This window comes from Microtus oregoni, unplaced genomic scaffold (genome assembly GCF_018167655.1).
Source record: "Microtus oregoni isolate MIOR12 unplaced genomic scaffold, Mior012 000019F_ref0000042, whole genome shotgun sequence".
NCBI classification, from domain to species: Eukaryota; Metazoa; Chordata; class Mammalia; order Rodentia; family Cricetidae; genus Microtus; species Microtus oregoni.
The window spans coordinates 17804380-17820939 of record NW_024543078.1 but is presented as its reverse complement, the minus strand read 5'-3'; positions in this window follow the sequence as shown (position 1 = coordinate 17820939).

Below are 16560 nucleotides of genomic sequence, written 5' to 3'. Positions count from 1 at the left end.
TGTACTTTCCGAGGTACCAAATGATGGTGGACCCTGGTTAAAGGAGGTGATGCGAGGAAAACCCCAATAAAATGCAACCTACGCACAGCGTTGGGAAACAGAAAGACACCTGGTTGTCCCTGAAGGGGAGCGGTGCACTCAAATGTATTCCGATGATGCTATGGAGCATGGCCATGCTGTGAGACAGCCACAGACCTCTATACTTCTTTCTAAATTATTAGTTTAATCAGCGCACCTCTACAGTCTGACTCACTTATATTGATGGGGAAGGAGTTTACTTGGGTGGGGCAGTGAAGATGAAAGAGAAGAGGTAAAGACACATGGTAGAGTTGAGGAGGAAGTAAGACCGGGGCTTTTTCTGTCACTATTAACTCGGTGTCCTCTGCTTCCATTTCTATTTGGTCCTTCTCCCCTCCTCCACTTGTGTAATCTGGCTCACCGCCATTGCGGGCTTGCTGCCAACACTTGGTGTGCTCCCTGCTCTGCGCCTCCAGGTTCACTCCAAAGGCACCACTCTGTGGCCCGGCTCTTTGTTGTCCAGAATGGCCCGTGAGGCTCTGAGCAGGAATGTGGTCAAGCCGTGAGGTAAAGGGGTCAATCTGGACTTTCAGACGCTGTGCTTGGCTTTCCTGGTGCATCCTGGGGAGCGGGAGCTCGCTGTACTTCTGATGGCAGTTTGTACAATGGCAGCAAAGCACGAGTTGGATCATTAGCCTGCCTGTCAGGTCATCTCCCGTGAAACCCATTATGAAGATCGTGCAGAAACTGATGCCTGACTCGAAGTCCTTAGTTTACTAAATTGCAGAAATTATCTTTGGAAGGTTTTGTCATATATATATATATATATATATATATATATATATATATTTATTTATCAAAAAATAATGTTTGCGGTAGTGCCGCACGCAAAGTGCTGGTTGAATGAATCTGTCATGGAAACTTCAATTCCATATTACCCCGCCGCAAGATCAGCGATTAGAAGTGAAAACACATCTTTAGAAAGTTCACAGCGGTTTGAAGTAGATGAGCTATTGAGACGCATAGCAAAATCTACCCTTTACAGATTAGTCAAACAGTGATTGTAGTCCACGACAGAAACACAGGCTAGCCTTATTGTCAGGGTAAAATGCTCCTTAATGTGCTGCTCCAAGAGCAGGTTAGCATTACCTCAGCCTACAAATAATGATATAAATTACCTTTAAGAATTCTTTGCATGTGAGTATGGCCACAGAATTCAAAAGCAAACAGAAAATCGCTGTGTTTCCAAACTGACAGACTTTTCCCATTAGTTTTTTTGTTTAAATACAATTCTCTACAAGCACCAAGTCAAATTTACTGGAAGAACATTACTGTGGGAAACTCAGGGAGCAACTAAAGGCAGACTTTTAATCAAAAGGGGTGGAAAGGGGCCACGGCCTGATAGTCACAATATCGAATCCCAGTAAGTGGGTTTTGGGTTTAGCGCCTGTGCTGTTTCAGGATAGTGTGTGAATCCCTCTCGGCTTATTCATTGTTCTTTGGGGAAATTACTTTACTTCAACAGTAATGTAAGCTTGGCTTTTTAATGATAAACACTGCGGTTTAATTTTCTAAAGAACAAGAAGTTGTTTGGGAAAAGAATTAGAGATGATCATGTAGAAAGGCGGAGAAAATGGCACAGGCACCTGGACAAGCTTACCGAGCTGTGCTTGGTGTTCGGCTATTCACCGAGTGTTGCCGTCTGTACTTACCATTGTTCTTCCCACCAAAGCCTTGAAATGACAATTCAGTTCCTAAGTGTAGCCAAGGAAGCAATGGCAAAAGCAGAGAAGCAAGGAGTAGGCAGGAAAATAAGAGAGAGACTTCCTTTGCTTCATGTGGGTCTTGAAACAATGCCCACAAAGGGTACATATCACAGCTAATCTGTTCAAATTTCAAGGCTGGTCATGCCACATATCACCACTATGCCTTTTTTTTTTATTTGCGTAAAGCAATTGCCCCGTGGTCAGCGGCTTTGTATTTGTCTAGACAACATGCTTCAGATGGCATGGATAGCCCCAGACACGCCAGGCTAGCTCTAAATTAGTGATGAACAGAGCTGGAGGGATGTATCGTATGAGTTATAAACCATAAGAAGGTATTTAAATAGATAGATAAGACACATGCAAATCTTTTCATTGCCATGACAACCATCTTGATATAGGTTTTCCATATGTAACAAGAAGGGCAGAGCAAAAGGCAATGGGGAAAAAAAATAGCAGGAACCTGTAATGTAAATGAACCTGATAGGGAGTTAGTTCAGATTTTGGTCATTTATTAACTCATAATCAAACACAAGCTTCTGTGAGAATACCCCACGTACCAGGCAAAGCGACTGTAGTCCTAAACACCGTGTGCCATTCTCCGCTACACAGTATCGTCCTAGGTACCAGGTTTTGAGAAATGCCTTTGACTGTAGAAAGAAAAGCAAAGGGAGTGGTGATTGCAGAGCGTGTCTAGGTGCAAATTCTTCGGTGTTACAAAGGGGGCTCTCAGGGAGGGACTCGGCGTCTACTCAAGCACATGGCCTGTCTATCTGATTTTATTGCGTTTTTATTGTTCAAATCATTGATGAATTCTTAACTATCCATATAATGAAGATGACACTGCACTCCCAAGCATGATGACATTTGTTCTTGTTTCCCTGGGCAGTGGCATGGGGACGGGTGCTTCCATTTTTCCAGTGCTGACTCCCCTTCTCTCTCTCTTCCCTCTTATAGTGACTGACCCCTTTTCTGCTCCCCAGTTCTCCTTTATCTCTTCGCACGGGGGTCCTTCATTTCTTCTGTTTCAGGGTGTGCCTGTGCACCGGTGGTCCTTCTGTGATCTGAGTTCTCCCTCCAGCTCCATCTCTTCTGTCATAGGTCTGGAAGGAAAGGGAGACCTAGTGGGTGCGTTCGTCTCAGCTTGGTTCACCCAGAACACCTACTCTCATCAGACGGTGGTGGTGGGAGAACACAGTGGCCTTCTAGATCTGTTCAACACTTTCCTCTGTGGATCAAAGATCCCTGCCTGATCCTCAGAGCTTTTGAAATATGAATGACAGTTCTGTTTGCTACTGGTGAGGCCAAGCCTGGTCCCATCTGAGGCACTGCAGAGTCATTAAAATTCTCCAGTCAGATCTTTGTATGTGCAATCAATGTATAGATTCCTTCTGACACGGACTGGCATTTTAGTACACAAGGGAACATTGGTGAAAACAAGCTGGTTTATTAATTAAAGTGATAATAAATAGCCCCCCCCCCAACTTCAATATGCTTAGTGCAAATCTTGGCTCAGTCAGCCGTACTCTGAACATATTCAAAACCATGTCCTTCCTTTGTGCCTCCTCTGGCACGAAGACAAACGAAGGCAGAAAGAACCACTTCCATCACAGAGTAACTTAAATCCTAATCTTGTAGTTGCCCTTCAAAGCCAAACTCTAAGGGCTATTATTTCAATATGGTTTTCTGAGAAACTATTTCAATGGCACCACCAAGGAGGAGGCAGACGCAAGAAATGCTCAAACCATGAGATCCTGCCATCAGAGCACGATTTAAAATCTCATTCCTCAGCTCCTACCTGTCCCGTGGAAACTGTCACCCCCCAAACCGTTGGTATTAACACCATAGGGCATCCTGTGAGCTGATGTCTCAGTTCCTTATCCAGAATACGTGTTCTGTCTGACAAATTTGTGAGTGTTGTTGTGCCTTCCAGATATCAGGTCTGTTTCTGACATCTGGGGCTTTAATTAACAGTCATATGAGTGACTGGAGGGAAATGAGCATGGTCCGGTCTGCTCAAAGGTATCTGGCATCTTTATTTACAAACAGCATCGCTGTCATGTTAATTTCCTCTATGCTTCTGATTTATCCTAAAAGAACACATTACACAGTGGATTTGGAGGAGTTAACGGGAATCTACAGGGTGACTTCAATCTTTATGTCTTTCTATCCCAGAGGGCATTTTGCCGCCCCTCTGCCCAGCACTCACTACACAATCATTTTCTGCTTTAGAAATGTAGCCATTTGGATCAATAGTAACAGGACAATCTATTGTACCTTAGATGGGGGCTCCTAGGATGGCTAAGAAGCAGATGCGGCTTCACCAAAAGCTGGGCTGAACTATGGAAAAGAAAGTTAGAGCAACGTACACAGTACCAAAGTTAGGGGCCTTCTAATGAAATGCTACTTATCCTATGTAAGGATGTTAAAATAAAATTAGGAAAACACTGGAGTGGAAAACAACAGCCATCAAACTCTTGCAGCTGGAAATGAGAGATTTCTTTTTCAAGTGGGACACGCAAGCTGTACAGAGAGTAGAGGTTTCTGGTTTTGTCCCCCTTTCTGTCTTTTCCTCCTCTCTTTGTATTTGCAGATACAGTGATACCTGAGCTACCACCCAACCATGAAAATTTTGGAATCAGTGTTTATCTTTATCTCTGGTTGTTCTGATGACTACGTGTTTCTTATATTGGAGAGAAAAGGCAGGGGAATCCCTGAACCGGTGACAGATCTTAGAGGGTGTGCCGAGAAAGAACAGCAGAAGATGCAAAGACGTGCTAAGTCTTAGGGAAGCTGCAAGTTGAGAGTTTTCCTGTAAATTCCTCATCTACAAACAAACGGGGTTGTCACAGACCCTCATTGCCCTGGCTCTCACCTCAGCATCTCTACTGCTTACATCCAGTCCCTTGTTCCAGAGTCCACCATCCCATGCCCTTGACCTTGGCCCCCCAGAGCTCCTCCTCAGCATGCTTCCTCTCTAACTCCACTCACATCTACAGCCAGGCCCTGGCTGATAGCCCAGCTGCAGCAGGGCAATTAACAGAGAGCTGAGGTGTCAATCCTGCAGGGTGGGGTGAGTGGGGGACCTTAGCCAACAGCTCTCAGTTCTCACCCCACTGTGACACCCAGACCAGGCCCAGGGCTAGAAGAAGCAAGGGGGTGGGGAGCAGAGGGTTGACATTTGGGAGGTGAGAGGTGTCCATAGAAAAAGCATCCAGTGCACTGATTTCTCTTTGAGGAATTGTTTATCCGCTGCATCAGATCCCGGCTGTCTGACCAGTTAATTGGATGAACACCTGGAAGAAAACACTGTGCACCGAGCGAGTAGTGGAAAATGGGCATCTTTGTTTCTCTTTAGATGGAGAAAGTGCTTTTTCTTTTAAGAAAGAAAGATCACCAACTCTCAATCACTTTTAACCGTGTTCCTGCCAGACTTAGATTAAAAAAGGAAAAGAAATACCTGTTATTAAGTGACCCCCCCCTTCTCACTAGCTCCTAGTTTCCCCTGAAGCCACCGACCTGCATCAGCTGTGATATCTTAATAAAGTTAGAGCTGAGGAGAGACAGCTCCCCGTCCAACCTATCCCCTTTCAATAAGGGGCTCTGGAGTACTACCTGTGTGTTAGACCCAGCGGCTCCTGTGGAGTCCAGCTAAGGGCAGAGAGCCTCCAGGCCACAAGGGGGCGCACCTAAAAACCTGCAGGTGTTACCTGCTCACCTCATTCCCTCTTGGATTTCTGTGATGAGGAGGTGAAGGAATTAGCCTGCTGACAAAGTTGGTAGGATAATTCAGACAAAACAAAACAAAGAGCAAACAAGCAAACTTGCAATCCAATGAAATGGGGACGTGAAAGAAAAGACATGGACTTGGGCACAAGAAGATATTTTTGTGTTTCATACACATAAATCATCAAGTAATTTCAACCAAATAGATGAAGTTGATTTGGCTGTGAGTTGAGCTCATCCAGAGGATGTGTTTCTAGAGAGGATTCTGTAATTGCAGTTGTCTCCATGGGGGTGGGGGATGGGGAGCCAGGGAGTGGGGTTGGGTGGCTTACTAACTTGGTAGCTGAATAGGCTTCTGCATCTCTTCTCTCAGAGAGCACAGTTGTGTTGTGGCTATGAAGTGAAGATGGACTTTCCAGCTCTTCTACCTCACAAGCCTGGTAGGTCATGGTTAGCATGTAAGACTCCAGCCCTAAACATCTACTTCTGACAGTGTGATGTTTCAGAATTTTACATATGAGTGATAAAATGGACATCAGAGATGATGTATTTGTGGTTAAGCTGGTTGCTGTGATATTTTGTTTTGGTACCTAGGTAAGTCCCAGCTCCTCTGTTTCCTGTCCCGGCCTTTTCAAACATACTAGAGCACACCCCCATTAATTTTCAAACAAAATGTAGAACTCAGTAACAGGTATAATGACTTTTTAGTCATCAAGACTCGTGTCATTTAGACTTCCAAATGTTAAAAAAACAAACAAAACAAATTACCTACTATTTTAAAGCAAAACGAGAGGAGAAATTATGATTTCCACAATGAAATAATTGAAGATAATCTCTCCAAGCATGACAAGGCTCTGCTTTTTCATATTTGACCATATTAATGGCTGTCATTCCCTTTGAACTGTTGTGATCGTGCATCATGGCTTCACTAAAGGACATCAGAAAGGAAGATGTCTCTGCTTAATCACCTTGTGTCCCTGACTCTTCCTCTCACTTTTGAATTTCTGCTCTTACATCATCTTAAGCTCTCAGCCCTGGTTCCCTTCCTGGGCACTCTGGTTTCTGTGTCCTTAGAAGACAGTGCCTTTCAGAGAAAACACTCCAGTAACTGAAAATCCCAAGGTCTTCTGACTAGTTTTGTGCCTTTTTAGAGATTAATCATGCCTAATATTACATTCGAATTTGACTCATCTGAGGAAAGAAACTATTAAAGGGTGAAAAATTCTTTTCATTTTGTTTGAGTTAGTATTGGCTATTCTTGTTGCATCCTGGAGTTCCCAGGGCCACTGTAGCTGGGTCATCTGCTGGGCCACCTGCCTCCTAACATAGTCAAAGGAAGGATGTATGTAGAATACGGAGACTGTGGAAGAGGTTATCACTTCTTGGCCAGCACCCAATCACATGACCACAGGGAGGCTCAGAAACATTGTCTGCCTAGTGCTTAAGAGGAAAATTAATTACACTATTGGGAACAACTGTCAATTTTTGCTATAAATACAAACCAAGAGCACCACACAGAATGAGTATAGTGCAGTCCAGGCCGAATTCTATGCATGTCCTTTCACGTGATGGAAGTCCATCTAAGTTCCGTACAATTCTACCACCTACACATTTACCATAGTGCACAGCATTTCTGCTCAACTTGATAAAGTAAAATAAATGTTCTAATAGATTGCATTCCTTTTGTTTATATTGAGGGATCAATATTAAACTGTAGTTCCGAAGAGCAAAGCAAGGAGTATATTACATAGTGCAAGCACAGGTATTTCTTTCCTTTTATGCAAAGGAAGGAGAGACCTGAGAGATTTTGAAGGAGTCAGTTATTTATCATCCATTTCAACATCATTATTATCAGGAGATGTTTCAAACCAACTTTTGCTCAGTGATAATGACTCAGCTTCAACTTTGAAGTGAGAATTTGAAGTGTTCCTCTGGTAGTTTGAATATAATTGCCCTCATGAACTCATAGGGAGGGGCACCATTAGGAGGTGTGGCTTTGTTGGAGTAGCTATGGCCTTATTGGAGGAAGTGTGTTATTGTGGAGGTGAGCTTTGAAGTCTCATATATGCTCAAGCCATGCCTAGTGTTTTGCTGCATTTCCTTTTGCCATTGGATCAAGGGGTAGCTCCTTTATTATGTGACTGTCACACTGCACCTTGAATGTTAAGATTGCCCTCTTCTTCCCTTTCTCCCTCCCTTTTTCCTTCCTCTCTCCTCCTTCCTCCACCCCTCCCTCCCCAATATTTCTTTCATTCTTTCTGTTTCCTCTTAAATTTTATTTTGTTTTATTTAGAAATGGGGAGAGAGATGGGTGGGATCAGGAGGCATGATGTGAAAACACAAAGAATAAAACATAAATTAAAAGAAGATGTAGCACATTTCCTGTTCTCATCTTCTCCAGCACCATGTCTGCCTGCATGTCCTGTCATGATAATAATGGACTAAACCTCTGAAACTGCAATTAAATTAAATGTTTCCTTTATAGGAGTTTCTGTGGTCATGGTTTCTCTTCACGGCAACAGAAACCCTAAGTTTCTATGTGAGCTTTCAGTTAAAAAAGGATGAACGCGACCTGGTGTTTAGGTGGCATTGGAGCGTCATGAAATGGGAAAGTTCCAAAGTCTAACTTTATTGCCAAGGCGCATAGTCAGTTAGCAGCCTGTGGGAGAAGATTCCCAAAATGTTTGAAGATAGAATACAGATGTTTCTGTGAAAGAAGTAATGTGTCTGATCTAACTTTAGGGAAGACCCAGGTGATTTTTCAGGGCTCTGAGTCTATTGGGTTGATATGAAATGGTAGGAAAGCTGCTGCTTCTTAGCCTGGTCTCCTCTTTGTTGTGTACTCTGTGTTCGCTGCATTGCTATACCGAGGAGCACACCCAGAATGGGCATGTTCTTTCCATATGGTTAGCTTGTTGCGGTTCTGATATCTGTTCCTCTTCACACTTCCTTCCAGGAAATAGTAACACAATTTCAACGATTTCCTAACAAACTTAAAATTGCTCCTGTCTTTGACTCAGCTCAAATTCTTTTAACAAAAGCCTGCCTTTATGCTCAGAGACACTATTTCTTCCCTTTATGAGACTGATGTTAGTGGGGAGCCACAAATTCTGTATGGTGTCTATAGATGCTATATTTAGAGATTTCCTTAGCCTCAGTGAGTTCAGTAGTATCTGCACTGATACAAATGACTGGAGATACCAACCTTTCTAGTGAATGCCTTCAACTACCACATCTCTTCTACATGTAAAGAGATGTTTCTCACAAAACATTCCGTTGTGGTGCTAATGGCTGTAAATACTCTGGTCTGAAGGTGTCTTTTTTTTTTGGTGGGGGGGAGAAATTCATGACAAAGGCACTGCAACTTCTTAGAAGGCTTAGAACAGGAGTCCCTTGTTCGGCTTGTGTGATCTTGGGTTGGATCTAGCACAACATCCCATTTACTCAAACAAGGCCCACTTGCTGTTTCACATCTGCCCCCACAATCGTGTTTTTGAAGAGAACAATTGAAAATCCATATAGACTTCCCTTCCCACTCCCCAGCTTCTCATCTTTCTATTTATCTGCTCAAGTCACGAGACCTCTCAGGCTCCCATATGAAATTTTAAAAATTCATTTTGGAAGGTTTCACTATTCTCCTTGGATTTTCCCTCATTTCCCTTTTATCTTTTGAGCAAAGTCTTCCTGACGAAAGGCAACATTCAAGGTAACTTTTTAATTTCACCTTTCCTGAATGACTGTAGCGCCATTTCAATGTATAACAAAGACGTACTATTTCATATGATCCTCAATTTTCTTGCTAATACAACCCAATCGTGTATCCATTTATTATTTAATCTTCTCCTGTATGTCAAGTCAACATATTCTTTGAGCTATCAACTGTGGCATCTCTATTTCTTTCTTGAGAGGCTGTGGGTAATTCAGCAGCCATTAGTGTACCGTGTATGAGTAGTCTGAATTGCTTCTTCCACTGTGTCTTACCTTGAACTTGCCACGCTGATTTCTATTCACCATTGTGGAGTTCTATTACATAACTGCCTTTGGTCTTTCTGAAGTTCTTCCCATCTCTTATCATTGACTGCGTCTATGTTTAGCATATGAATAATTATAGAGTTTTGAGAAATTCACTGCCCTGCCATTCACCTCCTCTTTCAGCTTGTTAATAAATGTATGGAACACCAGTAGCACCTCTGATCCTAAGGCCACCAACAAATTTCTGAGCTGATAGCTAGAGATCTCTCTAGGAAATACTTCTTCCTGTCAATTTTCAGTCTGTGCTTCTAGGACTCAATGGTTCTTTTTTTTTCTTTTTTCTTTTTCCTCAAAGATACCAATTGAATCAATTATTGTTAGTATTGTTCGGCGAACATAAAAATAGTTAAAGGTATATTCTGTAGTTTTGTCGACAATTTGCCCACAGCATTTTGCTGTGGAAAAGTGAAAATGGAATGATTTTCTGGTTATTTTTCTAAGCAAACCTTTTGTGTGCATGAAAGATTGAGGAAAAGCATCATGAGATATAATTTATTATTGATTTGATTGCTTATGTGTTGAGAATTATCAAACTATCATTTATGAATATTTGCATGTAGAATGCACCTACTTGCTACTCCAGTGCAATAAAGACAAGGATCCCTAACTGATTTCCCTGGTGTAAACGAAAACATAAGCAAAAGTTTCTCAGAAGATGAACTTTCTTGACTTGGTTTAGAGAATTAGGCCTGGTCTAGAGAATCCCTGCCACATACAAACTGCTTTATCTTAGTGTGTTGTGCACTTTCTAAGTCTCTTCTTTTTCTTCTAGAAAATGGGAACCAAGTTTCCAGGCTACTGTGAAGTTTAGATTGGAGGAAAAATGCAAAGTCCCCCAGTTCACTGTCCACTGCTGTTCCCTTATCTAAAAGTGGCATTTGAAATAAATGTCTGATTGTATGTAGGATAGTTGACCATAGTTCTAATGAAAAAGGAGGACAGTTCCTTGAACATATTCAGACAGGTGAGACAATAATATGTAAAACTAAGCACAAATATAGACTAGTGTAACTACACCCAAACTTCTTTTGGTGTTTAAGTGAATGACAACTATTAGGTATCTAGGTTTTTATTTATTTATTTATTTATTTATTTATTTATTTATTTTGGTATCTAGGTTTTTATATGTATTGGGGAAACTTGATTCCCAGTTGAAGGAATTGAATCTTAGACATGAAATGGGTAAAGTATGCAACTGAGATAAAGGACACTCTTATTTCTTCAAAAATATTAATTCCATATCCTAGCAGTGTTGGCATACACCTCTAACACCCAGCACTCAGGAGGCAGAGGCAGGTGAATATCTGTGATTTCAAGGCTATCCTGGTCTCCAGGAACCCTGTCTCAAAACAAAAACAAAAGCAAACAAACAAAAAGCAAGCAAAGAAACAAAACCAAAAGAAAAATCTAATTCCTATAACCTCACTTCCATGGGGTACCAACTTTCTTAAGCTAAGGAGGTTCAACTTAAGGTGTGGGAGGTCCTTCTGTCTATGTGTTGCTTTTATTGGTTAATGAAAAAAGAACTGGCTTGGCCTATAGAATGGGAGAAGGAAGGCGGTGTTAGAGTGAAGCCGTAGAGCCACAGGAGACAGACGCTGGGAACTTTAGCAGGTAAGCCACTGTCATGTGGTGATATACAGATTAATAGAAATTGATTAAATTAAGATGTAAGAGTTAGCAAATAAGAAGTTAGAGCTAATGGGCCAAGTAGTAATTTTATTAATGCAGTTTCTATGTGATTATTTCAGGTCTAAACTAGCTGGGCAGCTGGGAAGAACAAGCCGCCTCCACCCAACACATCTTCTGCACATGGTCAGCTTTGGACAATAATGGGTCCTTCTACCATATTCCATGATCTGTGTCTAAGTTCAACTGGGTGCCCATATATGACCAATGGAGGGACAGCAGACATGAAGGAAGACATCTGAGAAGTGTGTGCAAGGTCAGCTCTCGAGTCCCTCCAACTGTTGGGTTAACTTAGTGGAACCAGCAGGAAATTGATGGTTAAAAGGGGCAAAGGCTTCCTAGTCAGTTTCCCTCTGATGGGTGAACGGAAATCATTAATCCCTGCAGATATGTGAATGTTCACAGACAAAATCAGCAGGCACCCAGTTTGTGGAGCCAGATTAACCAAAATCTGCCTAAACCAGAGGCATGCCAGCCAAATCAATGCATTTTTTATACTACTGAGATTTATGGTGACCTTGTAATTGCTATTATCTAGCAGAAGATAGTTGACCTTCTTAGTCACTGTTCTACTGCTCTCAAGAGACATCATGACTGAGACAACTCTTATTAAAGAAAAAAAATATTTGAAGACTTATTTACAGTTTCAAACGTTAGTTCCTGTCGGGGAACATAGGGCAGGAAGGTATGGTGCTGGAGCAGTAACTGAGAGCTACATCCTGATCTGCAGGCTGATCAGGAAACTCTGGGCCTGGCATGGACCTTTGAGATCTCAAAGTGCTGCTCCAGTGACACACTTCCTACAACAAGGCCACAACTCCTAATCCTTCTAATCCTTTCAATTAATGTGCTTCCTGGTGGCTAAGCATTGTGATATGTGGGTCTATGCTAGCCATGCTTAATTAAAGCATCATATCTTGCTAGCACACTTGGTTAGGTCATCTCAGTCACAAATAGATGACAATGCATATGGCTATAGCACATTCATGAAGCATGTAAAAAGTTTTTACATATATGGTCTACCCTCTCTATTCAGTTAGCCTTCAGTTAGTACACTGCATCATTTCTAAATCTGATCATCAAGATATATAAAAATATAATTGGGTTTGGATTCACAAATAGCAAGATTATAATCCTTCTAGTATTAGCATCATTTTTAAGCTTAATAAACAAAAGCAAAGAACAATGAAAGGCAACAAACAGTCTTAGCACAGACAGTCCAAGTAGTTTGTATGCTATGGCCTCTCAATACCAATTGCTAGCACTGGCCTTCCTCATTCTACTTCCCACTTAGGATCACAAAGATTGTGCCTAAATGTTGATGCTATACGTTGCTCAAATTAACGTTCTGACTCTGTCTTTTGCTGACCTCATCTAATTTTCCTTAATCTTTCACCAACCTGTCAATACATGAGACTTCAACTGTTCAAGTTAGAAATCTAGAATTATCATTGATGTATTTTTTTCTTTGTTTGTGACATCAAGTCTTGAACACATATACCCATCTGTAACATCTACCTTGAAACCAAGTAACTTTTTCTATTCTAGCATTCTACATGGTCATCCTCATCTCTGAGCACAACAACATGCTCCAACACATCTGTCCCTTTAAACTATCATCATTCTCATTCATCTACCACCCATATATCTATGGATGTACACACTATGCATATTTTTACATACATATAATTTATAGATTTGTATATATGACCTGATTGTTTTCCTGTGATTTTTACTACATATAATAAAAGAAAAACAAGCAAAGACAACAACAAACTATACCTGTAGTAATAGGAGCGGCGGGGCTGCGTTCCCAGCACCCCGGCCGCCTGCTCGGCTAGCTTATGCCCCAAAATAATTACACACACACTGTATTCTTTTAAGCACTGCTTGGCCCTTTAGCTCTAGCACTTACAGGCTAATTCTCACATCCCGATCAACCCATCTCTAATAATCTGTGAGAACCGGTCTTACCGGGAAGATTCTAGCCTAGTCCATCCTGGGTCGGAGCTTCATGCCGGGAGCGGGGCATGGTGTCTCTCTCAGGCGTCTGCTCCCTAGAGGAGAGCTGTCAAGTCTCTGACCTCACTTCCTCTTCCTCCCAGCGTTCTGTTCTGTTTACTCCTCCCACCTAACTTCTAACCAATAAAATGGGCCAGGGCAGTTCCTTTATTAGCCAATGACCTTCCTCCATCACTATACCTAATTGGCTTCCCTAGGCTACCATGTTTCCAAGACTCATTCCCTTCCTACTTCACTTAAAGCTTGTCATTCCCTGATTCTTCTCAAGCCATACTATTTTCTAGAATCCTTGACTCCACCAATCTTAGCTCTGCTTATGATTTTTTTCATAAACTAGCACTTTTAGAATGAATTCAATGTGGTATGATTAAGCATTCTTTGGGTATATGCCCAAGAGTGGTAATGTTGGGTCTCAAGGTAGATTTAGTCCCAGGTTTCTGATAAACCACTATAGTGATTTCAAAAGTGGCTTTACAAGTTTGCACTTCCACAAACAGTGGAGGAGTGTTCCCCTTACTTCACATTCTCTCCATCATAGGCTGTCGTTGATTTTTTGATCTTAGACATTCTGATCAGTGTAAGATTGTATCTCAGAGTTGTTTTGATTTGCATTTCTTTATAGGCTAAGGATGTTGAGCATTTCCTTAAGTGTCTTTTAGCCATTTGAGATTCTTCTGTTGAGAATTCTCTGTTTAGATTTTTACCCTATTTTTAATTGCATTATTTGTTATTTTAATGTCTAGTTTCTTGAGTTATTTGTGTATTTTAGAGATCATCCCTCTATCAGATGTGGGATTGCTGAAAATCTTTTCCCTTTATGTAGACTGCCATTTTGTTTACCATGTATTTTGATTTACAGAAGCCTCTCAGTTTCAGGAGGTCCCATTTATTAATTGTTGCTCTCAGTGCCTGTGCTACTGGTATTATATTTCAGAAGTGGTCTCCTGTGCCATTGCATTGAAGACCACTTCCCACTTTCTCTTCTATTAGGTTCTGTGTACCTGGATTTTTGCTATGGTTTTTGATTCACTTGGACTTGAGTTTTGTGCATGGCAATGGATATGTATCTATTTGCATTCTTTTACATGTTTGCAACAAGTTATGCCAGCTCCATTTGTTGAAGATGCTTTCTTTATTCCATTGTACAATTTTGACTAATTTGTTAAAAGTCAGGTGTTCAGAGGTGTGTGGGTTATTGTCAAGCTCTTCAATTTATTTCCATTGATCCACATGTCTGTTTTTATGCCAATACCAAGCTATTTTTTATTACTATAGCTCTAGAGTAGAGCTTGAGGTCAGGGATGGTGGTGCCTCCAGAAGTTCCTTTATTGTACAGATTTTTTTTAGCTACTTTTTTTTAAAATATGAAGTTGAGTATTGTTCTTTTGAGGCCTGTACACAGTTGTGCTGGGATTTTGATGGGGATTGCCTTGAACCTGTAGATTGTTTTGGATAAGACTGCCATTTTTATTATGTTAATCTTACCTATCCAAGAGCATGGGAGATATTTCCATTTTCTGATATCTTCTTCAATTTTTTTTTCTTCAAAGACTTAAAGTTCTTGTCATATAAGACTTTCACTTGTTTGGTTAGAGTTACTCCAAGGTCTTTTATATTATTTGTGGTTCTTGTAAAGGATGATATTTCTCTGATTGTTTTCCTGGCCCATTTATCATCTGTATAAAGGAGGGCTACTGACTTTTTTGAGTTAATATTATATCCTGCCACATTACTGAAGGTGTTTATCAGCTATAGTGATTCTCTGGTATAAATTTTGGGGTCACTTACATATTCTATAATATCATTTTAAACAAGGAAAGTTTGACTTTTTCTTTTGCAATTTGTATCCCCTTTTGTTGTCTTATTACTCTAGCTAGAATTTCTATTACTATATTGAATAGATATGGAGAGAGTGGGCAGCTGACTGTATATTACTTTTATTATGTTTAAGTATGCTTCTTTTCTTTTATCCCTGATGTTTATAAGACTTTTATTTTTATTATGAAGGTGTTGGATTTTCTCAAAGACTTTTTCAGCATGTATGATCTTGTGTTTCTTTTCTTTCATAATGCTTACATGGTGGATTACATTGAGAAATTTTTGTATGTTGGACCATCTATGCATCTCTGAAATGAAGCCTACTTGATCATGGTGGATATTTTAAAAATGTGTTCTTATATTTGGTTTATAGAGTATTTTATTGAGTTTTTACATCAATATTCATAGGAAAGATTGGTCTATAATTCTCTGCCTTTACAGCATCTTTGTGTGGTTTGGGTATCAGGGTAACTGCAGCCTTATAAAAAGAATCTTGCAATGTTTCCTCTGTTTCTATTGTGTGAAACATTTGAGTATTATTGGCATTAGGTCTTCCTTGAAATTCTGGTAGAAGTCCGTGCTGAAACCATTTCCCTGGACTTTTTTTGTTGTTGTTGGAAGACTTTTAATGACTTATTCTATTCTTCTAGGGGTTATAATGCTATTTAAATTGCTTATTTGGTCTTGATTTAATTTTGGTATGTGGTGTCTATCCCGGTAATTATCTGTTTCCTTTAAAAATTTTCAATTTTATGGAGTACAGGTTTTTGAAGTATGACGGGATGATTCTCTGGATTTCCTCAGTGTGTTATGTCCCCCTTCTCATTTCTGATTTTGCTAATTTGGATGTTCTGTCTCTCTCTCTCTCTCTCTCTCTCTCTCTCTCTCTGCCTTTTAGTTATTTTGGATAAGGGTTTGTTTATCTTGTTGATTTTCTTGAAAAATCAATTCTTTGCTTCATTAATTCTTCGTATTTTTTCTTTTTTCTATTTTATTGATTTCAGTCCTTAATTTGATAATTTTCTGTCATCTACTCCTCCGGGATGAGTTTGATTCTTTTTGTTCTAGAGCTTTCAGATGTGCTGTTAAGTCACTAGTGTGAGATTTCTCCAAATTCTTTATGTAGGCACTTAGTGCTATGAATTTTCCTCTTAGCACTGCTTTTATAGTGTTCTGTAAGTTTGGGTATGTTGTGTAATCATTATTAATGAATTTTAGGAAGTCTTTAATTTCTTTACTTGTTCCTCCACTCAATGGTGAGTCAGTTGAGTTTTATTCAGTTTCCATGAGTTTATATGCTTTCTATAATTTGTGCTGCTATTAACTTCTAGCTTTAAGCCATTGTGATTGAATAAGATAGGGGGATATATTCCAAGTTTTTTTATTTTTGAGATTTGCTTTGTGACCAAGTATGTCATCAGTTTTAGAAAAGGTCCCATGAGGTGAAGGTATATATATTCTTTTGCATTTGGTTGGAATGTTCTACAGATGT